Here is a 23,933-nt window from a genome sequence, read left to right as displayed (position 1 = left end):
GAAAAGTACTCGGATGGGTGACCTCCTGCGAAGTCCTTATATTTCACCCATTTTCTTGGGAGGTCCTCGTGTTGCACCCATCTTTTTGCAGATGATTCTTTCGACGTTACGCGCGACTTGATTTATAGTCCGCAGATTTATTCGCAAATGTGAGTCACGGCGCCGTGGCATTTTACTTGATATTAGAACGAGTACGGGAGGTGCAGTGCGCACGCACAAGGAAACAAATGACGGGATGAGGAAGAAAAGAGAAGGAGTGTATGTATTTGAAGCGCAAAATTAAACAAATGGCATCATACCAGCACTAATGCACTCGATCCCATCAGAACTCTGCAGTTAAGTGTGCTTGGGCGAGAGTAGTACTCAGATGGTTGACCTCCTGGGAAGTCCTCGTGTCGCACCAATTTTTTTTCAGACGGGTCGTTCGACGTTACGCGCGACTAGAACGATGGTCCGCTGGTTTATACGCAAATGTGAGTCAAGAAGCAGGGGCATTTTAATCGATATTAGAACGAGAAGGAGAGGTGCAGTGTGAACGCACAAGGAAACAATTGATGGGAGGGGGAGGGAAGGAGAAAGAGTGTATGTATTTTCAGCACGAAATGAAACAGGTGCGATCATACCAGCACTAATGCAACGGATTCTATCAGAACTCCGAAGGTAAGGGTGCTTGGGCAAGAGTAGTTCTAGCATGGGTTACCTCTTGCGAAGTCCTTATATTTCACCCATTTTCTTAGGAAGTCCTCGTGTTGCACCTATTTTTTTGCAGATGATTCTTTCCACGATACGCGCGACTTTAATTATGGTCCTCAAGTTTATTCACAAATATGAGTCACAGCACCGTAGCATTTTACTTGATATTAGAACGAGCACGGGAGGTGCAGTGCGCACGCACAAGGAAACAAATGATGGGAGGGGGAAGAAAGGAGAATGAGTTTATGTATTTGCAGCGCATAATTAAATGGGTGCGATCATACCAGCACTAATGCACCGGATCCTATCAGAACTCTGCAGTTAAGTGTGCTTGGGCGAGATTAGTACTCGGATGGGTTACCTCCTGGGAAGTCCTCGTGTCGCACCAATTTTTTTTCTGACGGGTCGTTCGATGTTACGCGCGTCTGGAACTAGGGTTCGCTGGTTTATACGCAAATGTGAGTCCAGAAGCAGGGGCATTTTAATCGATATTAGAACGAGAATGAGAGGTGAAGTGTGAACGCAGAAGGAAACAAATGACGGGAGGGGGAAGAAAGGAGGAGTGTATGTATTTGCAGCGCAAAATTAAACTTATGCGATCATACCAGCACTAAAGCCCCGGATCCCATCATAACTCCGCAGTTAAGTGTGCTTGGGCGAGAGTAGTACTCGGATGGATGACCACTTGGGAAGCCCTCGTGTTGCACCTATTTTTTTTCGGATGGGTTGTTCGACGTTACGCGCGAATGGAATTATGAACCGCTGGTTCATTTGCAAAGGTGAGTCACAGTGCCGGGGAATATTACTTGAAATTAGAACAAGAAAGAGAGATGCAGAGTGCACGCACAAGGAAACAAATGACGGGAGGGGGGATGGGAGGAGAAAGAGTGTATGTATTTGCAGTGCAGAATGAAACAAGATGGATCATACCAGCACTAATGCAACGGATTCTATCAGAACTCCGCAGTTAAGGGTGTTTGGGTGAGAAAAGTACTCGGATGGGTGACCTCCTGCGAAGTCCTTATATTTCACCCATTTTCTTGGGAGGTCCTCGTGTTGCACCCATCTTTTTGCAGATGAATCTTTCGACGTTACGCGCGACTTGATTTATGGTCCGCAGGTTTTTTCGCAAATGTGAGTCACGGCGCCGTGACATTTTACTTGATATTAGAACGAGTACGGGAGGTGCAGTGCGCACGCACAAGAAAACAAATGACGGGAGGAGGAGGAAAAGAGAAGGAGTGTATGTATTTGAAGCGCAAAATTAAACAAGTGGCATCATACCAGCACTAATGCACTGGATCCCATCAGAACTCTGCAGTTAAGTGTGCTTGGGCGAGAGTAGTACTCGGGTGGGTGACCTCTCGGGAAGTCCTCTTATCGCAACAATTTTTTTTCAGATGGGTCGTTCGACGTTACGCGTGACTAAAACTATGGTCCGCTGGTTTATACGTAATTGTGAGTCAAGAATCAGGGGAATTTTAATCGATATTAGAACGAGAAGGAGATGTGCAGTGTGAACGCACAAGGAAACAAATGATGGGAGGGGGGGAGGGAAGAAGGAGTGTATGTATTTTCAGCACGAAATTAAACAGGTGCGGTCACACCAGCACAAATGCACCGGATCCCATCAGAACTCCGCAGTTTTGTGTGCTTTGGCGAAAGTAGTACAATGATGGGTTACCTCCTGGGAAGTTCTCGTGTTGTACCCATTTTCTTTTTTTCAGATGTGCCGTTCGACGTTACGCGCGACTTGAATTATGGTCCTCAGGTTTATTCGCAAATGTGAGTCACGGCGCCGTGGTATTTTACTTGATAGTAGAACGAGAACGGGAGGTGCAGTGCGCACGCACAAGGAAACAAATAACGGGAGGGGGAAGAAAGGGGAATGAGTTTATGTATTTGCAGCGCGAAATTAAACAGGTGCGATCATACCAGCACTAATGCACCGGATCCCATCAGAACTCCGCAGTGAAGTGTGTTTGGGCGAGATTAGTACTCGGATGGGTGACCTCTTGGGAAGTCCTCGTGTTGCACCAATTTTTTTTCAGACGGGTCGTTCGACGTTACGCGCGTCTAGAACTAGGGTCCGCTGGTTTATACGCAAATGTGAGTCAAGAAGCAGGGGCATTTTAATCGATATTAGAACGAGAAGGAGAGGTCCAGTGTGAACGCACAAGGAAACAAATGATGGGAGGGGAGGAGGGAAAAAGGAGTGTATGTATTTTCAGCACGAAATTAAACAGGTGCGGTCACACCAGCACAAATGCACAGGATCCCATCAGAACTCCGTTGTTAAGTGTGCTTTGGCGAAAGTAGTACAATGATGGGTTACCTCCTGGGAAGTTCTCGTGCTGCACCCATTTTCTTTTTTTCAGATGTGCCGTTCGACGTTACGCTCGACTTTAATTATGGTCCGCAGATTTATTCGCAAATGTGAGTCACCACGCCGTGGCATTTTACTTGATATTTGAACGAGAATGAGAGGTGCAGTGCACACGCACAAGGAAACAAATGATGGGAGTGGGAAGAAAGGGGAATGAGTTTATGTATTTGCAGCGCGAAATTAAACAGGTGCGATCATACCAGCACTAATGCACCGGATCCCATCAGAACTCCGCAGTGATGTGTGTTTGGGCGAGATTAGTACTCGGATGGGTGACCTCTTGGGAAGTCCTCGTGTTGCACCAATTTTTTTTCAGACGGGTCGTTCGATGTTACGCGCGTCTAGAACTAGGGTCCGCTGGTTTATACGCAAATGTGAGTCAAGAAGCAGGGGCATTTTAATCGATATTAGAACGAGAAGGAGAGGTCCAGTGTGAACGCACAAGGAAACAAATGATGGGAGGGGTGGAGGGAAGAAGGAGTGTATGTATTTTCAGCACGAAATTAAACAGGTGCGGTCACACCAGCACAATTGCACAGGATCCCATCAGAACTCCGTTGTTAAGTGTGCTTTGGCGAAAGTAGTACAATGATGGGTTACCTCCTGGGAAGTTCCCGTGCTGCACCCATTTTCTTTTTTTCAGATGTGCCGTTCGACGTTACGCTCGACTTTAATTATGGTCCGCAGATTTATTCGCAAATGTGAGTCACCGCGCCGTGGCATTTTACTTGATATTTGAACGAGAATGAGAGGTGCAGTGCACACGCACAAGGAAACAAATGACGGGAGTGGGAAGAAAGGGGAATGAGTTTATGTATTTGCAGCGCGAAATTAAACAGGTGCGATCATACCAGCACTAATGCACCAGATCCCATCAGAACTCCGCAGTGAAGTGTGTTTGGGCGAGATTAGTACTCGGATGGGTGACCTCTTGGGAAGTCCTCGTGTTGCACCAATTTTTTTTCAGACGGGTCGTTCGACGTTACACGCGTCTAGAACTAGAGTCCGCTGGTTTATACGCAAATGTGAGTCAAGAAGCAGGGGCATTTTAATCGATATTAGAACGAGAAGGAGAGGTCCAGTGTGAACGCACAAGGAAACAAATGATGGGAGGGGTGGAGGGAAGAAGGAGTGTATATATTTTCAGCACGAAATGAAACAGGTGCGGTCACACCAGCACAATTGCACAGGATCCCATCAGAACTCCGTTGTTAAGTGTGCTTTGGCGAAAGTAGTACAATGATGGGTTACCTCCTGGGAAGTTCTCGTGCTGCACCCATTTTCTTTTTTTCAGATGTACCGTTCGACGTTAAGCTCAACTTTAATTATGGTCCGCAGATTTTTTCGCAAATGTGAGTCACCGCGCCGTGGCATTTTACTTGATATTTGAACGAGAATGAGAGGTGCAGTGCACACGCACAAGGAAACAAATGACGGGAGTGGGAAGAAAGGAGAAGGAGTTTATGTATTTGCAGTGCAAAATTAAACAGGTGCGATCATACCAACAATATTGCATCGGATCCCATCAGAACTCTGCAGTTAAGTTTGCTTGGGCGAGAGTAGTACTCGGATGGGTGACCTCCTGGGAAGTCCTCGTGTCGCACTAATTTTTTTTTCGGACGGGTCGTTCGACGTCACGCGCGACTGGAACTAGGTTCCCCTTGTTTATACGCAAATGTGAGTCAAGAAACAGGGTTTTTTAATCGATATTAGAACGAGAAGGAGAGATGCAGAGTGCACGCACAAGGAAACAAATGACAGGAAGGGGGATGGAGGGAGAAAAAGTGTATGTATTTGCAGCGCAGAATGAAATATGAGCAATCATACCAGCACCAATGCAACGGATTCTATCAGAACTCCGCAAGTTAAGGGTGCTTGGGCGAGAGTAGCACTAGGATGGGTGACCTCCTGCGAAGTCCTTATATTTCACCCATTTTCTTAGGAAGTCCTCGTGTTGCCCCCATTTTTTTGCAGATGATTCTTTCGACGATACGCGCGACTTGAATTATGGTCCTCAAGTTTATTCGCAAATGTGAGTCAGGGCACCGTAGCATTTTACTTGATATTAGAACGAGCACGGGAGGTGCGGTGCGCACGCACAAGGAAACAAATGACGGGAGGGGGAAGAAAGGAGAAGGAGTTTATGTATTTGCAGCGCGGAATTAAACGGGTGCGATCATACCAGCACAAATGCACCGGATCTCATCAGAACTCCGCAGTTAAGTGTGCTTTGGCGAAAGTAGTACAATGATGTGTTACCTCTTGGGAAGTTTTCGTGTTTCACCCATTTTCTTTTTTTTAGATGTGAAGTTCGACGTTACGCGCGACTTTAATTATGGTCCGCAGATTTATTCGCAAATGTGACTCACGGCGCCGTGGCATTTTACTTGATATTAGAACGAGAACGAGAGATGCAGTGCGCAAGCACAAGGAAACAAATGACGGGATGTGGAAGAAAGGGAAATGAGTTTATGTATTCGCAGCGCAAAATTAAACAGCTGCGATCATACCAGCACCAATGCAACGGATTCTATCAGAACTCTGCAAGTTAAGTGTGCTTGGGCGAGAGTAGTACTCAGATGGGTGACCTCCTGCGAAGTCCTCGTGTCGCACTAATTTTTTTTTCAAACAGGTCGTTCGAAGTTACGCGCGACGGGAACTAGGGTCCACTGGTTTATACGCAAATGTGAGTCAAGAAGCAGGGGCATTTTAATCGATATTAGAACGAGAAAGAGAGATGCAGAGTGCACGCACAAGGAAACAAATGACGGGAGGGGGATGGAGGGAGAAAAAATGTATGTATTTGCAGCGCAGAATGAAACATGAGCAATCATACCAGCACCAATGCAACGGATTCTATCAGAACTCCGCAAGTTAAGGCTGCTTGGGCGAGAGTAGCACTAGGATGGGTGACCTCCTGCGAAGTCCTTATATTTCACCCATTTTCTTAGGAAGTCCTCGTGTTGCACCCATTTTTTTGCAGATGATTCTTTCGACGATACTCGCGACTTGAATTATGGTCCTCAGGTTTATTCGCAAATGTGAGTCACGGCACCGTAGCATTTTACTTGATATTAGAACGAGTACGGGAGGTGCGGTGCGCACGCACAAGGAAACAAATGACGGGAGGGGGAAGAAAGGAGAAGGAGTTTATGTATTTGCAGCGCAGAATTAAACGGGTGCGATCATACCAGCACTAATGCACCGGATCCCATCAGAACTCCGCAGTTAAGTGTGCTTGGGCGAGAGTAGTACTCGGATGGGTGACCTCTTGGGAAGTCCTCGTGTCGCACCAATTTTTTTTCAGACGAGTCGTTCGACGTTACGCCTGACTGGAACTGGGGTCCGCTGGTTTATACGCAATTGTGAATCAAGAAGAAGGGGCATTTTAATCGATATTAGAACGAGAAGGGGAGGTGCAGTGTGAACGCACAAGGAAACAATTGATGGGAGGGGGAGGGAAGGAGGAGTGTATGTATTTTCAGCACAAAATGAAACAGGTGCGATCATACTAGCGCTAATGCAACGGATTCTATCATAACTCCGTAGGTAAGGGTGCTTGGGCGAGAGTAGTACTAGCATGGGTTACCTCCTGCGAAGTCCTTATATTTCACCCATTTTCTTGTGAAGTCCTCGTGTTGCACCCATTTTCTTTTTTTCAGATATGTCGTTCGACGTTACGCGCGACTTTAATTATGGTCCGCAGGTTTATTCGCAAATATGAGTCACGGCGCCGTGGCTTTTTACTTGATATTAGAACGAGAACGGGAGGTGCAGTGCGCACGCACAAGGAAACAAATGACGGGAGGAGGACGAAAAGAGAAGGAGTGTATGTATTTGAAGCGCAAAATTAAACAAGTGGCATCATACCAGCACTAATGCACTGGATCACATCAGAACTCTCTAGTTAAGTGTGGTTGGTCGAGAGTAGTACTCGGATGGGTGACCTCTTGGGAAGTCCTCGTGTCGCACCAATTTTTTTTTAGACGGATCGTTCGACGTTACGCGCAACTGGAACTATAGTCCGCTGGTTTATACGTAAATGTGAGTCAAGAATCAGGGGCATTTTAATCGATATTAGAACGAGAAGGAGAGGTGCAGTGTGACGCACAAGGAAACAAATGATGGGAGGGGGGAGGGAAGAATGAGTGTATGTATTTTTAGCACGAAATTAAACAGGTGCGGTCACACCAGCACAAATGCACCGGATCCCATCAGAACTCCGCAGTTAAGTGTACTTTGGCGAAAGTAGTACAATGATGGGTTACCTCCTGGGAAGTTCTCGTGTTGCACCCATTTTCTTTTTTTCAGATGTGCCGTTCGACGTTACGCGCGACTTGAATTATTGTCCGCAGATTTATTCGCAAATGTGAGTCACGGCGCCGTGGCATTTTACTTGATATTTGAACGAGAACAAGAGGTGCAGTGCGCACGCACAAGGAAACAAATGACGAGAGGGGGAAGAAAGGAGAAGGAGTGTGTGTATTTGCAGCGCCAAATGAAACAGGTGCGATCATACCAGCAATAATGCAACGGATTCTATCAGAACTCCGTAGGTAAGGGTGCTTGGGCGAGAGTAGTACTACCATGGGTTACCTCTTGCGAAGTCCTTATATTTCACCCATTTTCTTGTGAAGTCCTCGTGTTGTACCCATTTTTTTGCAGATGATTCTTTCGACGTTACGCGCGACTTGAATTATGGTCCTATGGTTTATTCGCAGATGTGCGTCACGGCGCTGTAGTATTTTACTTGATATTAGAACGAGAACGGGAGGTGCAGTGCGAACGCACAAGGATACAAATGACGGGAGGGAGAAGAAAGGGGAATGAATTTATGTATTTGTAGCGCAAAATTAAACAGGTGCGATCATACCAGCACTAATGCACCGGATCGCATCAGAACTCCGCAGTGAAGTGTGATTGGGCGAGATTAGTACTCGGATGGGTGACCTCCTGGGAAGTCCTCGTGTCGCACAAATTTTTTTTTTCAGACGGGTCGTTCGACGTTACGCGCGACTGGAATTAGGGTCCACTAGTTTATACGCAAATGTGAGCCAAGAAGCAGGGGCATTTTTATCGATATTAGAACGAGAAGGAGAGATGTAGAGTGCACGCACAAGGAAACAAATGACAGGAGGGGGGATGGAGGGAGAAAAAGTGTATGCATTTGCAGTGCAGAATGAAACATGAGCAATCATACCAGTACCAATGCAACAGATTCTATCAGAACTACGCAGTTAAGGGTGCTTGGGCGAGAAAAGTACTCGGATGGGTGACCTTCTGCGAAGTCCTTATATTTCACCCATTTTCTTAGGAAGTCCTCGTGTTGCACCCACTTTTTTGCAGATGATTCTTTCGACGATACGCGTGACTTGAATTATGATCCTCAGGTTTATTCGCAAATGTGAGTCACGGCACCGTAGTATTTTACCTTATATTAGGACGAGCACGGGAGGTGCAGTGCGCACGCACAAGGAAACAAATGACGGGAGGGGGAAGAAAGGAGAAGAAGTTTATGTATTTGCAGCGCGGAATTAAACGGGTGCGATAATACCAGCACTAATGCACTAGATCCCATTAGAACTCTGTAGTTAAGTGTGCTTGGGAGAGAGTAGTACTCGGATGGGTGACCTCCTGCGAAGTCCTCGTATCACACCAATTTTTTTTCAGACGGGTCGTTCGACGTTACGCGCGACTGGAACTATGGTCCACTGGTTTATACGCAAATGTGAGGCAAGAATCAGGGGCATTTTAATCGATATTAGAACGAGAATGAGACGTGAAGTGTGAACGCACAAGGAAACAAATGACAGGAGGGGGAAGAAAGGAGAAGGAGTGTATGTATTTGCAGCACGAAATTAAACAGGTGCGATCATACCAGCACTAAAGCTCCGGATCCCATCAGAACTCCAAAGTTAAGTGTGCTTGGGCGAGAGTAGTACTAGGATGGGTGACCTCCTGGAAAGTTCTCGTGTCGCACTAATTTTTTTTTCAGACGGGTTGTTCGACGTTACGCGCGACTGGAACTAGGAGCAGGGGCATTTTAATCGATATTAGAACAAAAAGGAGAGATGCAGAGTGCAGGCACAAGGAAACAAATGACGGGAGGAGGGATGGAGGGAAAAATAGTGTATGTATTTGTAGCGCAGAATGAAACATGAGCAATCATACCAGCACCAATGCAACGGATTCTATCAGAACTCTGTAAGTTAAGGTTGCTTGGGCGAGAGTAGCACTAGGATGGGTGACCTCCTGCGAAGTCCTTATATTTCACCCATTTTCTCAGGAAGTCCTCGTGTTGCACCCATTTTTTTGCAGATGATTCTTTCGACGGTACGAGCGACTTGAATTTTGGTCCTCAGGTTTATTCGCAAATGTGAGTCACGGCACCGTAGCATTTTACTTGATATTAGAAAGAGAATGAGAGGTGCAGTGCGCACGCACAAGGAAACAAATGATGGGAGGGGGGGAGGGAAGAAGGAGTGTATGTATTTTCAGCACGAAATTAAATAGGTGCGGTCACACCACCACAAATGCACCGGATCCCATCAGAACTCCGCAGTTAAGTGTGCTTTGGCGAAAGTAGTACAATGATGGGTCACCTCCTGGGAAGTTCTCGTGTTGCACCCATTTTCTTTTTTTCAGATGTGCCGTTCGACGTTATGCGCGACCTTAATTATGGTCCGCAGATTTATTCACAAATGTGAGTCACGGCGTTGTGGCATTTTACTTGATATTTGAACGAGAACGAGAGGTGCAGTGCGCACGCACAAGGAAACAAATGACGGGAGGGGGAAGAAAGGAGAAGGAGTTTATGTATTTGCAGCGCGAAATTAAACTGGTGCGATCATACCAGCACTAATGCACCGGATCCCATCAGAACTCCGCAGATAAGTGTGCTTGGGCGAGAGTAGTACTCGGATGGGTGACCTCCTGGGAAGTCCTCGTGTCGCACTAATTTTTTTTTTCAGACGGGTCGTTCGACGTTACTCGCGACTGGAACTAGGGTCCACTGGTTTATACGTAAATGTGAGTCAAGAAGCAGGGGCATTTTAATCGATATTAGAATGAGAAGGAGAGATGCAGATTGCACGCACAAGGAAACAAATGACGGGAGGAGGGATGGAGGGAAAAAAAGTGTATGTATTTGCAGCGCAGAATGAAACATGAGCAATCATACCAGCACCAATGCAACGGATTCTATCAGAACTCCGCAAGTTAAGGGTGCTTGGGCGAGAGTAGCACTAGGATGGGTGACCTCCTGCGAAGTCCTTATATTTCACCCATTTTCTCAGGAAGTCCTCGTGTTGCACCCATTTTTTTGCAGATGATTCTTTCGACGATACGCGCGACTTGAATTATGGTCCTCAGGTTTATTCGCAAATGTGAGTCACGGTACTGTAGCATTTTACTTGATATTAGAACGAGCACGGGAGGTGCAGTGCGCACGCACAAGGAAATAAATGATGGGAGGGGGAAGAAAGGAGAAGGAATTTATGTATTTGCAGCGCGGAATTTAACGGGTGCGATCATACCAGCATTAATGCATCGGATTCCATCAGAACTCCGCAGTTAAGTGTGCTTGGGAGAGAGTAGTACTCGGATGGGTGACCTCCTGGGAAGTCCTCGTGTTGCACATATTTTTTTTCAGACGGGTCGTTCGACGTTACGCGCTACTGGAACTAGGGTCCGTTGGTTTATATGCAAATGTGAGTCAAGAAGCAGGGGCATTTTTATCGATATTAGAACGAGAAGGAGAGGTGCAGTGTGAACGCACAAGGAAACAATTGATGGCAGGGGGAGGGAAGGAGAAGGAGAGTATGTATTTTCAGCACGAAATGAAACAGGTGCGATCATACCAGCACTAATGCAACGGATTCTATCAGAACTCCGTAGATAAGGGTGCTTGGGCGAGAGTAGTACTAGCATGGGTTACCTCATGCGAAGTCCTTATATTTCACCCATTTTCTTGTGAAGTCCTTGTGTTGCACCCATTTTTTTGCAGATGATTCTTTCGACGTTACGCGCGATTTGAATTATGGTCCTCAGGTTTATTCGCAAATGTGAGTCACGGTGCTGTAGAATTTTACTTGATATTAGAACGAGAACGGGAGGTGCAGTGCGCACGCACAAGGAAACAAATGACGAGAGGGGGAAGAAAGGGGAAGGAGTGTATGTATTTGCAGTGGAAAACTAAACAGGTGCGATCATACCAGCACTAAAGCCCCGGATCCCATCTGAACTCCGCAGTTAAGTGTGCTTGGGTGAGATTAGTACTTGGATGGTTGATCTCCTAGGAAGTCCTCGTGTCGCACAAATTTTTTTTTCAGACGGGTCGTTCGACGTTACGCGCGTCTGGAACTAGGGTCCGCTGGTTTATACGCAAATGTGAGTCAAGAAGCAGGGGCATTTTAATCGATATTAGAACGAGAATGAGAGGTGAAGTGTGAACGCACAAGGAAACAATTGACGGAAGGGGGAAGAAAGGAGAAGGAGTGTATGTATTTGCAGCGCGAAATTAAACAGGTGCGATCATACCAACACTAAAGCCCCGGATCCCATCAGAACTCTGCAGTTAAGCGTGCTAGGGCGAGAGTAGTACTCGGATCGGTGACCACCTGGGAAGCCCTCGTGTTGCACCTATTTTTTTTCGGATGGGATGTTCGACGTTACGCGCGAATGGAATTATAAACTGCTGGTTCATTTACAAATGTGAGTCACGGTGCCGGGGCATATTACTTTATATTAGAACGAGAAAGAGAGATGCAGAGATCACGCACAAGGAAATAAATGACGGGAGAGGGGATGGGAGGAGAAAGAGTGTATGTATTTGCAGTGTAGAATGAAACATGAGGGATCATACCAGCACTAATGCAACGGATTCTATCTGAACTCTGCAGTTAAGGGTGCTTGGGCGAGAAAAGTACTCAGATGGGTGACCTCCTGCGAAGTCCTTATATTTCACCCATTTTCTTGTGAAGTCCTCGTGTCGCACCAATCTTTTTTCAGAGGGGTCGTTCGACGTTACGCGTGTCTGGAACTAGGGTCCGCTGGTTTATACGCAAATGTGAGTCAAGAAGCAGGGGCATTTTAATCGATATTAAAACGAGAATGAGAGGTGAAGTGTGAACGCACAAGGAAACGAATGAAGGGAGGGGGAAGAAAGGAGAAGGAATGTATGTATTTGCAACGCGAAATTAAACCGGTGCGATCATACCAGCACTACAGCCCCGGATCCCATCAGAACTCCGCAGTTAAGTGTGCATGGGCGAGAGTAGTACTCGGATCGGTGACCACCTGGGAAGCCCTCGTGTTGCACCTATTTTTTTTCGGATGGGATGTTCGACGTTACGCGCGAATGGAATTATAAACTGCTGGTTCATTTGCAAAGGTGAGTTACGGTGCCGGGGCATATTACTTGATATTAGAACGAGAAAGAGAGATGCAGAGTGCACGCACAAGGAAACAAATGACAGGAGGGGGGATGGGAGGATAAAGAGTGTATGTATTTGCAGTGCAGAATGAAACATGATGGATCATACCAGCACTAATGCAACGGATTCTATCAGAACTCCACAGTTAAGGGTGCATGGGCGAGAAAAGTACTCGAATGGGTGACCTCCTGCGAAGTCCTTATATTTCACCCATTTTCTTGGGAGGTCCTCGTATTGCACCCATCTGCAGTTAAGTGTGCTTGGGCGAGAGTAGTACTCGGATGGGTGACCTCTTGGGAAGTCCTCGTATCGCAACAATTTTTTTTCAGATTGGTCATTCGACGTTACGCGAGACTGGAACTATGGTCCACTGGTTTATACGCAAATATGAGTCAAGAAACAGGGGCATTTTAATCGATATTAGAACGAGAATGAGAGGTGCAGTGTGAACGCACAAGGAAACAATTGATGGGAGGGGGAGGGAAGGAGGAGTGTATGTATTTTCAGCACGAAATGGAACAGGTGCGATCATACCAGCACTAATGCAACGGATTCAATCAGAACACCGTAGGTAAGGGTGCTTGGGCGAGAGTAGTACTAGCATGGGTTACCTCCTGCGAAGTCCTTATATTTCACCCATTTTCTTGTGAAGTCCTCGTGTTGCACCCATTTTTTTGCAGATGATTCTTTCGACGTTACGCGCGACTTGAATTATGCTCCTCAGGTTTATTCGCAAATGTGAGTCACGGCACCGTAGTATTTTACTTGATATTAGAACGAGCACGGGAGGTGCAGTGCGCATGCACAAGGAAAGAAATGATGGGAGGGGGAAGAAAAGAGAAGGAGTTTATGTACTTGCAGCGCCGAACTAAACGGGTGCGATCATACCAGCACTAATGCACTGGATCCCATCAGAACTCTGCAGTTAAGTGTGCTTGGGCGAGAGTAGTACTCGGATGGGTGACCTCCTGGAAAGCCCTCGTGTTGCACCTATTTTTTTTCGGATGGATTGTTCGACGTTACGCGCGAATGGAATTATAAACCGCTGGTTCATTTGCAAAGGTGAGTCACGGTGCCGGGGCATATTACTTGATATTAGAACGAGAAAGAGAGATGGAGAGCGCACGCACAAGGAAATATATGACGGGAGGGGGAAGAAAGGAGAAGGAGTTTATGTATTTGAAGTGCGAAATTAAACGGGTGCGATCATACCAGCACTAATGCACCGGATCCCATCAGAACTCCGCAGTGAAGTGTGCTTGGGTGAGATTAGTACTCGGATGGGTGACCTCCTTGGAAGTTCTCGTGTCGCACTAATTTTTTTTCAGACGGGTCGTTTGACATTACGCGCGTTTGGAACTAGGGTCCGCTGGTTTATACGCAAATGTGAGTCAAGAAGCAGGGACATTTTAATCGATATTAGAACGAGAATGAGAGGTGAAGTGTGAACGCACAAGGAAACAAATGACGGGAGGGGGAAGAAAGGAGAAGGAGTGTATGTATTTGCAGCGCGAAATTAAACAGGTTTGATCATACCAGCACTAATGCAATGGATTCTATCAGAACTCCGCAGTTAAGTGTGCTTGGGCGAGAGTAGTACTCGGATGGGTGACCATTTGTGAAGCCCTCGTGTTGCACATATTTTTTTTCGGATGGGTTGTTAGACGTTAAGCGCGAATAGAATTATAAGCCGCTGGTTCATTTGCAAAGGTGAGTCACGGTGCCGGGGCATATTACTTGATATTAGAACGAGAAATAGAGATGCAGAGTGCACGCACAAGGAAACAAATGACGGGAGGGGGGATGGAAGGAGAAAGAGTGTATGTATTTGCAGTGCAGAATGAAACATGAGGGATCATACCAACACTAATGCAACGGATTCTATCAGAACTCCGCAGTTAAGGGTGCTTGGGTGAGAAAAGTACTCGGATGGGTGACCTCCTGCGAAGTCCTTATATTTCACCCATTTTCTTGGGAGGTCCTCGTGTTGCACCCATCTTTTTGCAGATGATTCTTTCGACGTTACACGCGACTTGAATTATGGTCCTCAGGTTTATTCGCAAATGTGAGTCACGGCGCCGTACCATTTTACTTGGTATTAGAACGAGAACGGGAGGTGCAGTGCGCACGCACAAGGAAACAAATTACGGGAGGGGGAAGAAAGGAGAAGGAGTTTATGTATTTGCAGCGCGAAATGAAACAGGTGCGATCATACCAGCACTAATGTAACAAATTCTATCAGAACTCCGTAGGTAAAGGGTGCTTGGGCGAGAGTAGTACTAGCATGGGTTACCTCCTGCGAAGTCCTTATATTTCACCCATTTTCTTGTGAAGTCCTCGTGTCGCACCCATTTTTTTGCAGATGATTCTTTCGATGTTACGCGCGACTTGAATTATGGTCCTCAGGTTTATTCGCAAATGTGAGTCATGGCACTGTTGCATTTTACTTGATATTAGAACGAGAACAGGAGGTGCAGTGCGCACGCTCAAGGAAACAAATGACGGGAGGGAGAAGAAAGGGGAATGAGTTTATGTATTTGCAGCGCAAAATTAAACAAGTGCGATCATACCAGCACTAATGCACCGGATCCCATCAGAACTCTGTAGTTAAGTGTGCTTTGGCGAGAGTAGTACTCTGATGGTTGACCTCCTGGGAAGTCCTCGTGTTGCACTAATTTTTTTTCTCAGACGGGTCATTCGACGTTACGCGCGACTGGAACTAGGGTCCACTGGTTTATACGCAAATGTGAGTCAAGAAGCAGGGGCATTTTAATCGATATTAGAACGAGAATGAGAGGTGAAGTGTGAATGCACAAGGAAACAAATGACGGGAGGGGGAAGAAAGGAGAAGGACTGTATGTATTTGCAGCGCGAAATTAAACATGTGCGATCATACCAGCACTAAAGCTCCGGATCCCATCAGAACTCTGCAGTTAAGTGTGCTTGGGCGAGAGTAGTTCTCGGATGGGTGACCACTTGGGAAGTCCTCGTGTTGCACCCGTTTTCTTTTTTTCAGATGTGCCGTTCGACGTTACGCGCGACTTTAATTATGGTCCGCAGATTTATTCGCAAATGTGAGTCACGGCGCCGTGGCATTTTACTTAATATTTAAACGAGAACGAGAGTTGCAGTGCGCACGCACAAGGAAACAAAAGACGGGAGGGGGAAGAAAGGAGAAGGAGATTATGTATTTGCAGCGCTGAATTAAATGGGTGCGATCATACCAGCACTAATGCACCGGATCCCATCAGAACTCCGCAGTTAAGTGTGCTTGGGCGAGAGTAGTACTCGTATGGGTGACCTCCTGGGAAGTCCTCGTGTCGCACCAATTTATTTTCAGACGGATCGTTCAACGTTATGCGCGACTGGAACTAGGGTCCGCTGGTTTACATGCAAATGTGAGTCAAGAAGCAGGGACATTTTAATCTATATTAGAACGAGAAAGAGAGATGCAGAGTGCACGCACAAGGAAACAAATGACGGGAGGGGGAGGGAAGGAGAAAGAGTGTATGTATTTTTAGCACGAAATGAAATAGGTGCGATCATACCAGCACTAATGCATCGGATTCTATCAGAACTCCATAGGTAAGGGTGCTTGGGCGAGAGTAGTACTAGCATGGGTTACCTCCTGCGAAGTCCTTATATTTCACCAATTTTCTTGTAAAGTCCTCGTGTTGCACCCATTTTTTTGCAGATGATTCTTTCGACGTTACGCGTGACTTGAATTATGGTCCTCAGGTTTATTCGCAAATGTGAGCCACAACACCGTAGTATTTTACTTGATATTAGAACGAGCACGGGAGGTGCAGTGCGCACGCACAAGGAAAGAAATGACGGGAGGGGGAAGAAAGGAGAAGGAGTTTATGTATTTGCAGCGCGGAATTAAACGGGTGCGATCATACCAGCACTAATGCATCGGATCCCATCAGAACTCTGCTGTGAAGTGTGCTTGGGCGAGATTAGTACTCGGATGGGTGACCTCCTGGGAAGTCCTCGTGTCGCACTAATTTTTTTTCAAACAGGTCGTTCGACGTTACGCGCGTCTGGAACTAGGGTCCGCTGGTTTATACGCAAATGTGAGTCAAGAAGCAGGGGCATTTTAATCGATATTAGAACGAGAATGAGAGGTGAAGTGTGAAGGCACAAGGAAACAAATGACGGGAGGGGGAAGAAATGAGAAGGAGTGTATGTATTTGCAGCACGAAATTAATCAGGTGCGATCATACCAGCACTAGAGCTCCGTATCCCATCAGAACTCCGCAGTTAAGTGTGCTTGGGCGAGAGTAGTACTCGGATGGGTCACCACCTGGGAAGCCCACGTGTTGTACCTATTTTTTTTTTCAGACGGGACGTTCGACGTTACGCGCGACTGGAACTAGGGTCCACTGGTTTATACGCAAATGTGAGTCAAGAAGCAGGGGCATTTTAATCGATATTAGAACGAGAATGAGAGATGCAGAGTGCACGCACAAGGAAACAAATGACGGGAGGGGGGATGGAGGGAGAAAAAGTGTATGTATTTGCAGCGCAGAATGAAACATGAGCAATCATTCCAGCACCAATGCAACGGATTCTATCAGAACTCCGCAAGTTAAGGGTGCTTGGGCGAGAGTAGCTCTTGGATGGGTGACCTCCTGCGTAAGGGTGTTTGGGCGAGAGTAGTACTAGCATGGGTTACCTCCTGCGAAGTCCTTATATTTCACAAATTTTCTTGTAAAGTCCTCCTGTTGCACCCATTTTTTTGCAGATGATTCTTTCGACGTTACGCGCGACTTGAATTATGGTCCTCAGGTTTATTCGCAAATGTGAGCCACAATACCGTAGTATTTTACTTGATATTAGAACGAGCACGGGAGGTGCAGTGCGCACGCACAAGGAAAGAAATGACGGGAGGGGGAAGAAAGGAGAAGGAGTTTATGTATTTGCAGTGCGGAATTAAACGGGTGCGATCATACCAGCACTAATGCACCGGATCCCATCAGAACTCCGCTGTGAAGTGTGCTTGGGCGAGATTAGTACTCGGATGGGTGACCTCCTGGGAAGTCCTCGTGTCGCACTAATTTTTTTTCAAACAGGTCGTTCGACGTTACGCGCGTCTGGAACTAGGGTCCGCTACTTTATACGCAAATGTGAGTCAAGAAGCAGGGGCATTTTAATCGATATTAGAACGAGAATGAGAGGTGAAGTGTGAACGCACAAGGAAACAAATGACGAGAGGGGGAAGAAATGAGAAGGAGTGTATGTATTTGCAGCATGAAATTAAACAGGTGCGATCATACCAGCACTAAAGCTCCGGATCCCATCAGAACTCCGCTGGTTCATTTGCAAACGTGAGTCATGGTGCCGGGGCATATTACTTGATATTAAAACGAGAAAGAGGGATGCAGAGTGCACGCACAAGGAAACAAATGACGGGAGGGGGGTTTGAAGGAGAAAGAGTGTATGTATTTGCAGTGCAGAATGAAACATGAGGGCTCATACCAGCACTAATGCAACGGATTCTATCAGAACTCCGCATTTAAGGGTGCTTGGGCGAGAAAAAGTACTCGGATGGGTGACCTCCTGCGAAGTCCTTATATTTCACCCATTTTCTTGGGTGGTCCTCGTGTTGCACCCAATGTTTTGCAGATGATTCTTTCGACGTTACACGCGACTTGAATTATGGTCCTCAGGTTTATTCGCAAATGTGAGTCACAGCGCTGTACCATTTTACTTGATATTAGAACGAGAACGGGAGGTGCAGTGCGCACGCACAAGGAAACAAATTACGGGAGGGGGAAGAAAGGAGAAGGAGTTTATGTCTTTGCACCGCGAAATGAAACAGGTGCGATCATACCAGCACTAATGCAACGAATTCTATCAGAACTCCGTAGGTAAGGGTGCTTGGGCGAGAGTGGTACTAGCATGGGTTACCTCCTGCGAAGTCCTTATATTTCACCCATTTTCTTGTGAAGTCCTCGTGTTGCACCCATTTTTTTGCAGATGATTCTTTCGATGTTACGCGCGACTTGAATTATGGTCCTCAGGTTTATTCGCAAATGTGAGTCACGGCACTGTTGCATTTTACTTGATATTAGAACGAGAACGGGAGGTGCAGTGCGCCCGCACAAGGAAACAAATGACGGGAGGGGGAAGAAAGGGGAATGAGTTTATGTATTTGCAGCAAAAAATTAAACAGGTGCGATCATACCAGCACTAATGCACCGGATCCCATCAGAACTCCGTAGTTAAGTGTGGTTTGGCGAGAGTAGTACTCGGATTGTTGACCTCCTGGGAAGTCCTCGTGTCGCACTAGTTTTTTTTCTCAGACGGGTCATTCGACGTTACGCGCGACTGGAACTAGGGTCCACTGGTTTATACGCAAATGTGAGTCAAGAAGCAGGGGCATTTTAATCGATATTAGAACGAGAATGAGAGGTGAAGTGTCAATGCACAAGGAAACAAATGACGGGAGGGGGAAGAAAGGAGAAGGAGTGTATGTATTTGCAGCGCGAAATTAAACATGTGTGACCACTTGGGAAGTCCTCGTGTTGCACCCATTTTTTTTTTTTCAGATGTGCCGTTCGACGTTACGCGCGACTTTAATTATGGTCCGCAGATTTATTCGCAAATGTGAGTCACGGCGCCGTGGCATTTTACTTGATATTTAAACGAGAACGAGAGGTGCAGTGCGCACGCACAAGGAAACAAATGACGGGAGGGGGAAGAAAGGAGAAGGAGTTTATGTATTTGCAGCGCAAAATAAGAGGTGCGATCATACCAGCACTAATGCATTGGATTCCATCAGAACTCTGTAGTTAAGTGTGCTTGGGCGAGAGTAGTACTCGGATGGGTGACTTCTTGGGAAGTCCTCGTGTCGCACCAATTTTTTTTCAGACGGGTCGTTCGACGTTACGCGCGACTGGAACTAGGGTCCACTGGTTTATACGCAAATTTGAGTGAAGAAGCAGGGGCATTTTAATCTATATTAGAACGAGAACGAGAGATGCAGAGTGCACGCAAAAGGAAACAAATGACGGGAGGGGGGATGGAGGGAGAAAAAGTGTATGTATTTGCAGCGCAGAATGAAACATGAGCAATTATACCAGCACCAATGCAACTGATTCTATCAGAACTCCGCAAGTTAAGGGTGCTTGGGCGAGAGTAGCTCTAGGATGGGTGACCTCCTCCGAAGTCCTTATATTTCACCCATTTTCTTAGGAAGTCCTCGTGTTGCACCCATTTTTTTGCAGATGATTCTTTCGACGATACGCGCGACTTGAATTATGGTCCTCAGGTTTATTCGGAAATGTGAGTCACGGCACCGTAGCATTTTACTTGATATTAGAACGAGAACGGGAGGTGCAGTGCGCAAGCACAAGGAAACAAATGACGGGAGGGGGAAGAAAGGAGAAGGAGTTTATGTATTTGCAGTGCAGAATTAAACGGGTTCGATCATACGAGCACTAATGCACCGGATCCCATCAGAACTCCGCAGTTAAGTGTGCTTGGGCGAGAGTAGTACTCGAATGGGTGACCTCCTGGGAAGTCCTCGTGTCGCACCAATTTTTTTTCAGATGGGTCGTTCGATGTTACGCGCGACTGGAACTGGGGTCCGCTTGTTTATACGCAAATGTGAGTCAAGAAGCAGGGGCATTTTAATCGATATTAGAACGAGAAGGAGAGGTGCAGTGTGAACGCACAAGGAAACAATTGATGGGAGGGGGAGGGAAGGAGGAGTGTATGTATTTTCAGCACGAAATGGAACAGGTGCGATCATACCAGCACTAATGCAACGGATTCAATCAGAACACCGTAGGTAAGGGTGCTTGGGCGAGAGTAGTACTAGCATGGGTTACCTCCTGCGAAGTCCTTATATTTCACCCATTTTCTTGTGAAGTCCTCGTGTTGCACCCATTTTTTTGCAGATGATTCTTTCGACGTTACGCGCGACTTGAATTATGGTCCTCAGGTTTATTCGCAAATGTGAGTCACGGCGCCGTAGCATTTTACTTGATATTAGAACGAGAACGGGAGGTGCAGTGCGCACGCACAAGGAAACAAATGACGGGAGGGGGAAGAAAGGGGAATGAGTTTTTTAGTTTTGCAGCGCGAAATTAAACAGGTGCGATCATGTCAACACTAATGCACCGGATCCCATCAGAACTCCGCAGTGAAGTGTGCTTGGGCGAGATTAGTACTCGGATGGGTGACCTCCTGGGAAGTCCTCGTGTCGCACCAATTTTTTTTCAGACGGATCGTTTGACGTTACGCGCGTCTGGAACTAGGGTCCGCTGGTTTATACGCAAATGTGAGTCAAGAAGCAGGGGCATTTTAATCGATATTAGAACGAGAATGAGAGGTGAAGTGTGAACGCACAAGGAAACAAATGACGGGAGGGGGGGAGGGAAGAAGGAGTGTATGTATTTGAAGTGTAGAATGAAACATGAGGGATCATACCAGTACTAATGCAACGGATTCTATTAGAACTCCGCAATTAAGGGTGCTTGGGCGAGAAAAGTACTCGGATGGGTGACCTCCTGCGAAGTCCTTATATTTCACCCATTTTCTTGGGAGGTCCTCGCGTTGCACCCATCTTTTTGCAGATGATTCTTTCGACTTTACGCGCGACTTGATTTATGGTCCGCAGGTTTATTCGCAAATGTGAGTCACGGCGCCGTGGCATTTTACTTGATATTAGAAAGAGTACGGGAGGTGCAGTGCGCACGCACAAGGAAACAAATGACAAGAGGAGGAAGAAAAGAGAAGGAGTGTATGTATTTGAAGCGCAAAATTAAACAAGTGGCATCATACCAGCACTAATGCACTGGATCCCATCAGAACTCTGCTCTTAAGTGTGCTTGGGCGAGAGTAGTACTCGGATGGGTGACCTCTTGGGAAGTCCTCGTATCGAAATAATTTTTTTTCAGATGGGTCGTTCGACGTTACGCGCGACTTGAACTATGGTCCGCTGGTTTATACGCAAATGTGGGTCAAGAATCAGGGGCATTTTAATCGATATTAGAACGAGAAGGAGAGGTGCAGTGTAAACGCACAAGGAAACAAATGATGGGGGGGGGAGGGAAGAAGGAATGTATGTATTTTCAGCACGAAATTAAACAGGTGCGGTCACACCAGCACAAATGCACCGGATCCCATCAGAACTCCGCAGTTAAGTGTGCTTTGGCGAAAGTAGTACAATGATGGGAGGGGGAAGAAAGGAGAAGGAGTATATGTATTTGCAGCGTGAAATTAAACAGGTGCGATCATACCAGCACTAATACAACCGATCCCATCATAACTCCGCAGTTAAGTGTGCTTGGGCGAGAGTAGTACTCGGATGGGTGACCACTTGGGAAGTCCTCGTGTTGCACCCATTTTTTTGCAGATGATTCTTTCGATGTTACGCGCGACTTGAATTTTGGTCCTCAGGTTTATTCGCAAATGTGAGTCACGGCGTCATAACATTTTACTTGATATTAAAACGAGCACGGGAGGTGCAGTGCGCACGCACAAGGAAACAAATGACGGGAGGGGAAAGAAAGGATAAGGAGTTTATGTATTTGCAGCGCGAAATTAAACGGGTGCGATCATACCAGCACTAATGCAACGGATCCCATCATAACTCTGCAGTTAAGTGTGCTTGGGCGAGAGTAGTACTCGGATGGGTTACCTCCTGGGAAGTTCTCGTGTCGCACAAATTTTTTTTCAGACGGGTCGTTCGACGTTACGCGCAACTGGAACTATGGTCCACTTGTTTATACGCAAATGTGAGTCAAGAAGCAGGGGCATATTAATCGATATTAGAATGAGAAAAAGAGGTGCAGTGTGAACGCACAAGGAATCAAATGATGGGAGGGGGGAGGGAAGGAGAAGGAGTGTATGTATTTTTAGCATGAAATGAAACAGGTGCGATCATACCAGCACTAATGCAACAGATTCTATCAGAACTCCGTAGGTAAGGGTGCTTGGGCGAGAGGAGTACTAGCATGGGTTACCTCCTGCGAAGTCCTTATATTTCACCCATTTTCTTGTGAAGTCCTCGTGTCGCACCAATTTTTTTTCAGACGGGTCGTTCGATGTTACGCTCGTCTGGAACTAGGGTCCGCTGGTTTATACACAAATATGAGTCAAGAAGCAGGGGCATTTTAATCGATATTAGAACGAGAATGAGAGGTGAAGTGTGAACGCATAAGGAAACAAATGACGGAAGGGGGATGAAAGGAGAAGGAGTGTATGTATTTGCAGCGCAAAACTAAACAGGTGCGATCATAGCAGCACTAAAGCCCCGGATGCCATCAGAATTCCGCAGTTAAGTGTGCTTGGCGAGATTAGTACTCGGATGGTTGACCTCCTGGGAAGTCCTCGTGTCGCACCAATTTTTTTTCAGACGGGTCGTTCGACGTTACGCGCGTCTGGAACTAGGGTCCACTGGTTTATACGCAAATGTGAGTCAAGAAGCAGGGGCATTTTAATCGATATTAGAACGAGAATGAGAGGTGAAGTGTGAACGCACAAGGAAACAAATGACGGGAGGGGGAAGAAAGGAGAAGGAGTGCATGATTTTCAGCGCGAAATTAAACAGGTACGATCAGACCAGCACTAAAGCTACGGATCCCATTAGAACTCCACAGTTAAGTGTGCTTGGGCGAGAGTAGTACTCGGATGGGTGTCCACCTGGGAAGCCCTCGTGTTGCACTTATTTTTTTTTCGGATGGGTTGTTCGACGTTACGCGCGAATGGAATTATAAACCGCTGGTTCATTTGCAAAGGTGAGTCACTGTGCCGGGGCATATTACATGATATTAGAACGAGAAAGAGAGATACAGAGTGCACACACAAGGAAACAAATGACGGGAGGGGGGATGGGAGGAGAAAGAGTGTATGTATTTGCAGTGCAGAATGAAACATGAGGGATCATACCAGCACTAATGTAACGGATTCTATCAGAACTCCGCAGTTAAGGGTGCTTGGGCGAGAAAAGTACTCAGATGGGTGACCTCCTGCGAAGTCCTTATATTTCACCCATTTTCTTGGGAGGTCCTCGTGTTGCACCCATCTTTTTGCAAATTATTCTTTCGACGTTACGCGCGACATGATTTATGGTCCGCAGGTTTATTCGCAAATGTGAGTGATGGCGCCGTGGCATTTTACTTGATATTAGAACGAGTACGGGAGGTGCAGTGCGCACGCACAAGGAAACAAATGACAGGAGGAGGAAGAAAAGAGAAGGAGTGTATGTATTTGAAGCGCAAAATTAAACAAGTGGTATCATACCAGCACTAATGCACTGGATCCCATCAGAACTCTGCAGTTAAGTGTGCTTGGGCGAGAGTAGTACTCGGACGGGTGACCTCCTAGGAAGTCCTCGTGTCGCACCAATTTTTTTTCAGACGGGTCGTTCGACGTTACGCGCGACTGGAACTAGGGTCCGTTGGTTT

The 23,933-nt window shown here is 46.6% G+C and overlaps 6 non-coding genes and 37 pseudogenes across 6 annotated transcripts; all 43 read left to right on the top strand.

Moving 5' to 3' along the window:
* The first annotated feature begins 286 nt into the window (after positions 1-286).
* LOC148244573 (5S ribosomal RNA) lies at positions 287-406 on the top strand (annotated as a pseudogene).
* A 557-nt stretch (positions 407-963) lies between these two features.
* On the top strand, positions 964-1,082 carry LOC148244572 (5S ribosomal RNA; annotated as a pseudogene).
* A 202-nt stretch (positions 1,083-1,284) lies between these two features.
* Positions 1,285-1,403, top strand: LOC148244571 (5S ribosomal RNA; annotated as a pseudogene).
* A 561-nt stretch (positions 1,404-1,964) lies between these two features.
* On the top strand, positions 1,965-2,082 carry LOC148244570 (5S ribosomal RNA; annotated as a pseudogene).
* Positions 2,083-2,286: 204 nt separating this feature from the next.
* LOC148244569 (5S ribosomal RNA) lies at positions 2,287-2,405 on the top strand (annotated as a pseudogene).
* Positions 2,406-2,614: 209 nt separating this feature from the next.
* On the top strand, positions 2,615-2,733 carry LOC148244568 (5S ribosomal RNA). Its single transcript, XR_015815062.1, has one exon. It is a non-coding gene; the product is annotated as a 5S ribosomal RNA (ribosomal RNA).
* A 204-nt stretch (positions 2,734-2,937) lies between these two features.
* Positions 2,938-3,056, top strand: LOC148244567 (5S ribosomal RNA; annotated as a pseudogene).
* Positions 3,057-3,265: 209 nt separating this feature from the next.
* Positions 3,266-3,384, top strand: LOC148244566 (5S ribosomal RNA; annotated as a pseudogene).
* A 204-nt stretch (positions 3,385-3,588) lies between these two features.
* On the top strand, positions 3,589-3,707 carry LOC148244565 (5S ribosomal RNA; annotated as a pseudogene).
* A 209-nt stretch (positions 3,708-3,916) lies between these two features.
* On the top strand, positions 3,917-4,035 carry LOC148244564 (5S ribosomal RNA; annotated as a pseudogene).
* A 204-nt stretch (positions 4,036-4,239) lies between these two features.
* On the top strand, positions 4,240-4,358 carry LOC148244563 (5S ribosomal RNA; annotated as a pseudogene).
* A 209-nt stretch (positions 4,359-4,567) lies between these two features.
* On the top strand, positions 4,568-4,686 carry LOC148244562 (5S ribosomal RNA; annotated as a pseudogene).
* Positions 4,687-5,247: 561 nt separating this feature from the next.
* Positions 5,248-5,366, top strand: LOC148244561 (5S ribosomal RNA; annotated as a pseudogene).
* Positions 5,367-5,575: 209 nt separating this feature from the next.
* Positions 5,576-5,695, top strand: LOC148244560 (5S ribosomal RNA; annotated as a pseudogene).
* A 561-nt stretch (positions 5,696-6,256) lies between these two features.
* On the top strand, positions 6,257-6,375 carry LOC148244559 (5S ribosomal RNA). Its single transcript, XR_015815686.1, has one exon. It is a non-coding gene; the product is annotated as a 5S ribosomal RNA (ribosomal RNA).
* Positions 6,376-7,256: 881 nt separating this feature from the next.
* Positions 7,257-7,375, top strand: LOC148244558 (5S ribosomal RNA; annotated as a pseudogene).
* Positions 7,376-7,938: 563 nt separating this feature from the next.
* Positions 7,939-8,057, top strand: LOC148244557 (5S ribosomal RNA; annotated as a pseudogene).
* A 562-nt stretch (positions 8,058-8,619) lies between these two features.
* Positions 8,620-8,738, top strand: LOC148244556 (5S ribosomal RNA; annotated as a pseudogene).
* Positions 8,739-8,943: 205 nt separating this feature from the next.
* LOC148244555 (5S ribosomal RNA) lies at positions 8,944-9,062 on the top strand. The gene has a single exon (XR_015815235.1). It is a non-coding gene; the product is annotated as a 5S ribosomal RNA (ribosomal RNA).
* Positions 9,063-9,590: 528 nt separating this feature from the next.
* On the top strand, positions 9,591-9,709 carry LOC148244554 (5S ribosomal RNA; annotated as a pseudogene).
* A 209-nt stretch (positions 9,710-9,918) lies between these two features.
* LOC148244553 (5S ribosomal RNA) lies at positions 9,919-10,037 on the top strand. The gene has a single exon (XR_015815671.1). It is a non-coding gene; the product is annotated as a 5S ribosomal RNA (ribosomal RNA).
* Positions 10,038-10,600: 563 nt separating this feature from the next.
* On the top strand, positions 10,601-10,719 carry LOC148244552 (5S ribosomal RNA; annotated as a pseudogene).
* A 559-nt stretch (positions 10,720-11,278) lies between these two features.
* On the top strand, positions 11,279-11,397 carry LOC148244551 (5S ribosomal RNA; annotated as a pseudogene).
* A 206-nt stretch (positions 11,398-11,603) lies between these two features.
* LOC148244550 (5S ribosomal RNA) lies at positions 11,604-11,722 on the top strand (annotated as a pseudogene).
* A 560-nt stretch (positions 11,723-12,282) lies between these two features.
* Positions 12,283-12,401, top strand: LOC148244549 (5S ribosomal RNA; annotated as a pseudogene).
* A 986-nt stretch (positions 12,402-13,387) lies between these two features.
* Positions 13,388-13,506, top strand: LOC148244548 (5S ribosomal RNA; annotated as a pseudogene).
* Positions 13,507-13,711: 205 nt separating this feature from the next.
* LOC148244547 (5S ribosomal RNA) lies at positions 13,712-13,830 on the top strand (annotated as a pseudogene).
* Positions 13,831-14,035: 205 nt separating this feature from the next.
* On the top strand, positions 14,036-14,154 carry LOC148244546 (5S ribosomal RNA; annotated as a pseudogene).
* A 915-nt stretch (positions 14,155-15,069) lies between these two features.
* On the top strand, positions 15,070-15,188 carry LOC148244545 (5S ribosomal RNA; annotated as a pseudogene).
* Positions 15,189-15,395: 207 nt separating this feature from the next.
* On the top strand, positions 15,396-15,514 carry LOC148244544 (5S ribosomal RNA; annotated as a pseudogene).
* Positions 15,515-15,723: 209 nt separating this feature from the next.
* Positions 15,724-15,842, top strand: LOC148244543 (5S ribosomal RNA). The gene has a single exon (XR_015815958.1). It is a non-coding gene; the product is annotated as a 5S ribosomal RNA (ribosomal RNA).
* Positions 15,843-16,401: 559 nt separating this feature from the next.
* On the top strand, positions 16,402-16,520 carry LOC148244542 (5S ribosomal RNA; annotated as a pseudogene).
* A 205-nt stretch (positions 16,521-16,725) lies between these two features.
* LOC148244541 (5S ribosomal RNA) lies at positions 16,726-16,844 on the top strand (annotated as a pseudogene).
* A 610-nt stretch (positions 16,845-17,454) lies between these two features.
* LOC148244540 (5S ribosomal RNA) lies at positions 17,455-17,573 on the top strand. Its single transcript, XR_015815256.1, has one exon. It is a non-coding gene; the product is annotated as a 5S ribosomal RNA (ribosomal RNA).
* A 1,116-nt stretch (positions 17,574-18,689) lies between these two features.
* LOC148244539 (5S ribosomal RNA) lies at positions 18,690-18,808 on the top strand (annotated as a pseudogene).
* Positions 18,809-19,259: 451 nt separating this feature from the next.
* On the top strand, positions 19,260-19,378 carry LOC148244538 (5S ribosomal RNA; annotated as a pseudogene).
* A 561-nt stretch (positions 19,379-19,939) lies between these two features.
* LOC148244537 (5S ribosomal RNA) lies at positions 19,940-20,058 on the top strand (annotated as a pseudogene).
* A 557-nt stretch (positions 20,059-20,615) lies between these two features.
* LOC148244536 (5S ribosomal RNA) lies at positions 20,616-20,734 on the top strand (annotated as a pseudogene).
* A 1,016-nt stretch (positions 20,735-21,750) lies between these two features.
* LOC148244535 (5S ribosomal RNA) lies at positions 21,751-21,869 on the top strand (annotated as a pseudogene).
* A 205-nt stretch (positions 21,870-22,074) lies between these two features.
* Positions 22,075-22,193, top strand: LOC148244534 (5S ribosomal RNA; annotated as a pseudogene).
* Positions 22,194-22,753: 560 nt separating this feature from the next.
* On the top strand, positions 22,754-22,871 carry LOC148244533 (5S ribosomal RNA; annotated as a pseudogene).
* A 204-nt stretch (positions 22,872-23,075) lies between these two features.
* LOC148244532 (5S ribosomal RNA) lies at positions 23,076-23,194 on the top strand (annotated as a pseudogene).
* A 561-nt stretch (positions 23,195-23,755) lies between these two features.
* LOC148244531 (5S ribosomal RNA) lies at positions 23,756-23,874 on the top strand (annotated as a pseudogene).
* Positions 23,875-23,933: the final 59 nt, after the last annotated feature.

The sequence above is a fragment of the Carica papaya genome, chromosome 8, assembly GCF_054855325.1.
Source record: "Carica papaya isolate Zhongbai chromosome 8, ASM5485532v1, whole genome shotgun sequence".
Taxonomy (NCBI): Eukaryota; Viridiplantae; Streptophyta; class Magnoliopsida; order Brassicales; family Caricaceae; genus Carica; species Carica papaya.
Note: the sequence above shows the minus strand (reverse complement) of the source record. Positions and strands in the feature narration are given on the sequence as shown.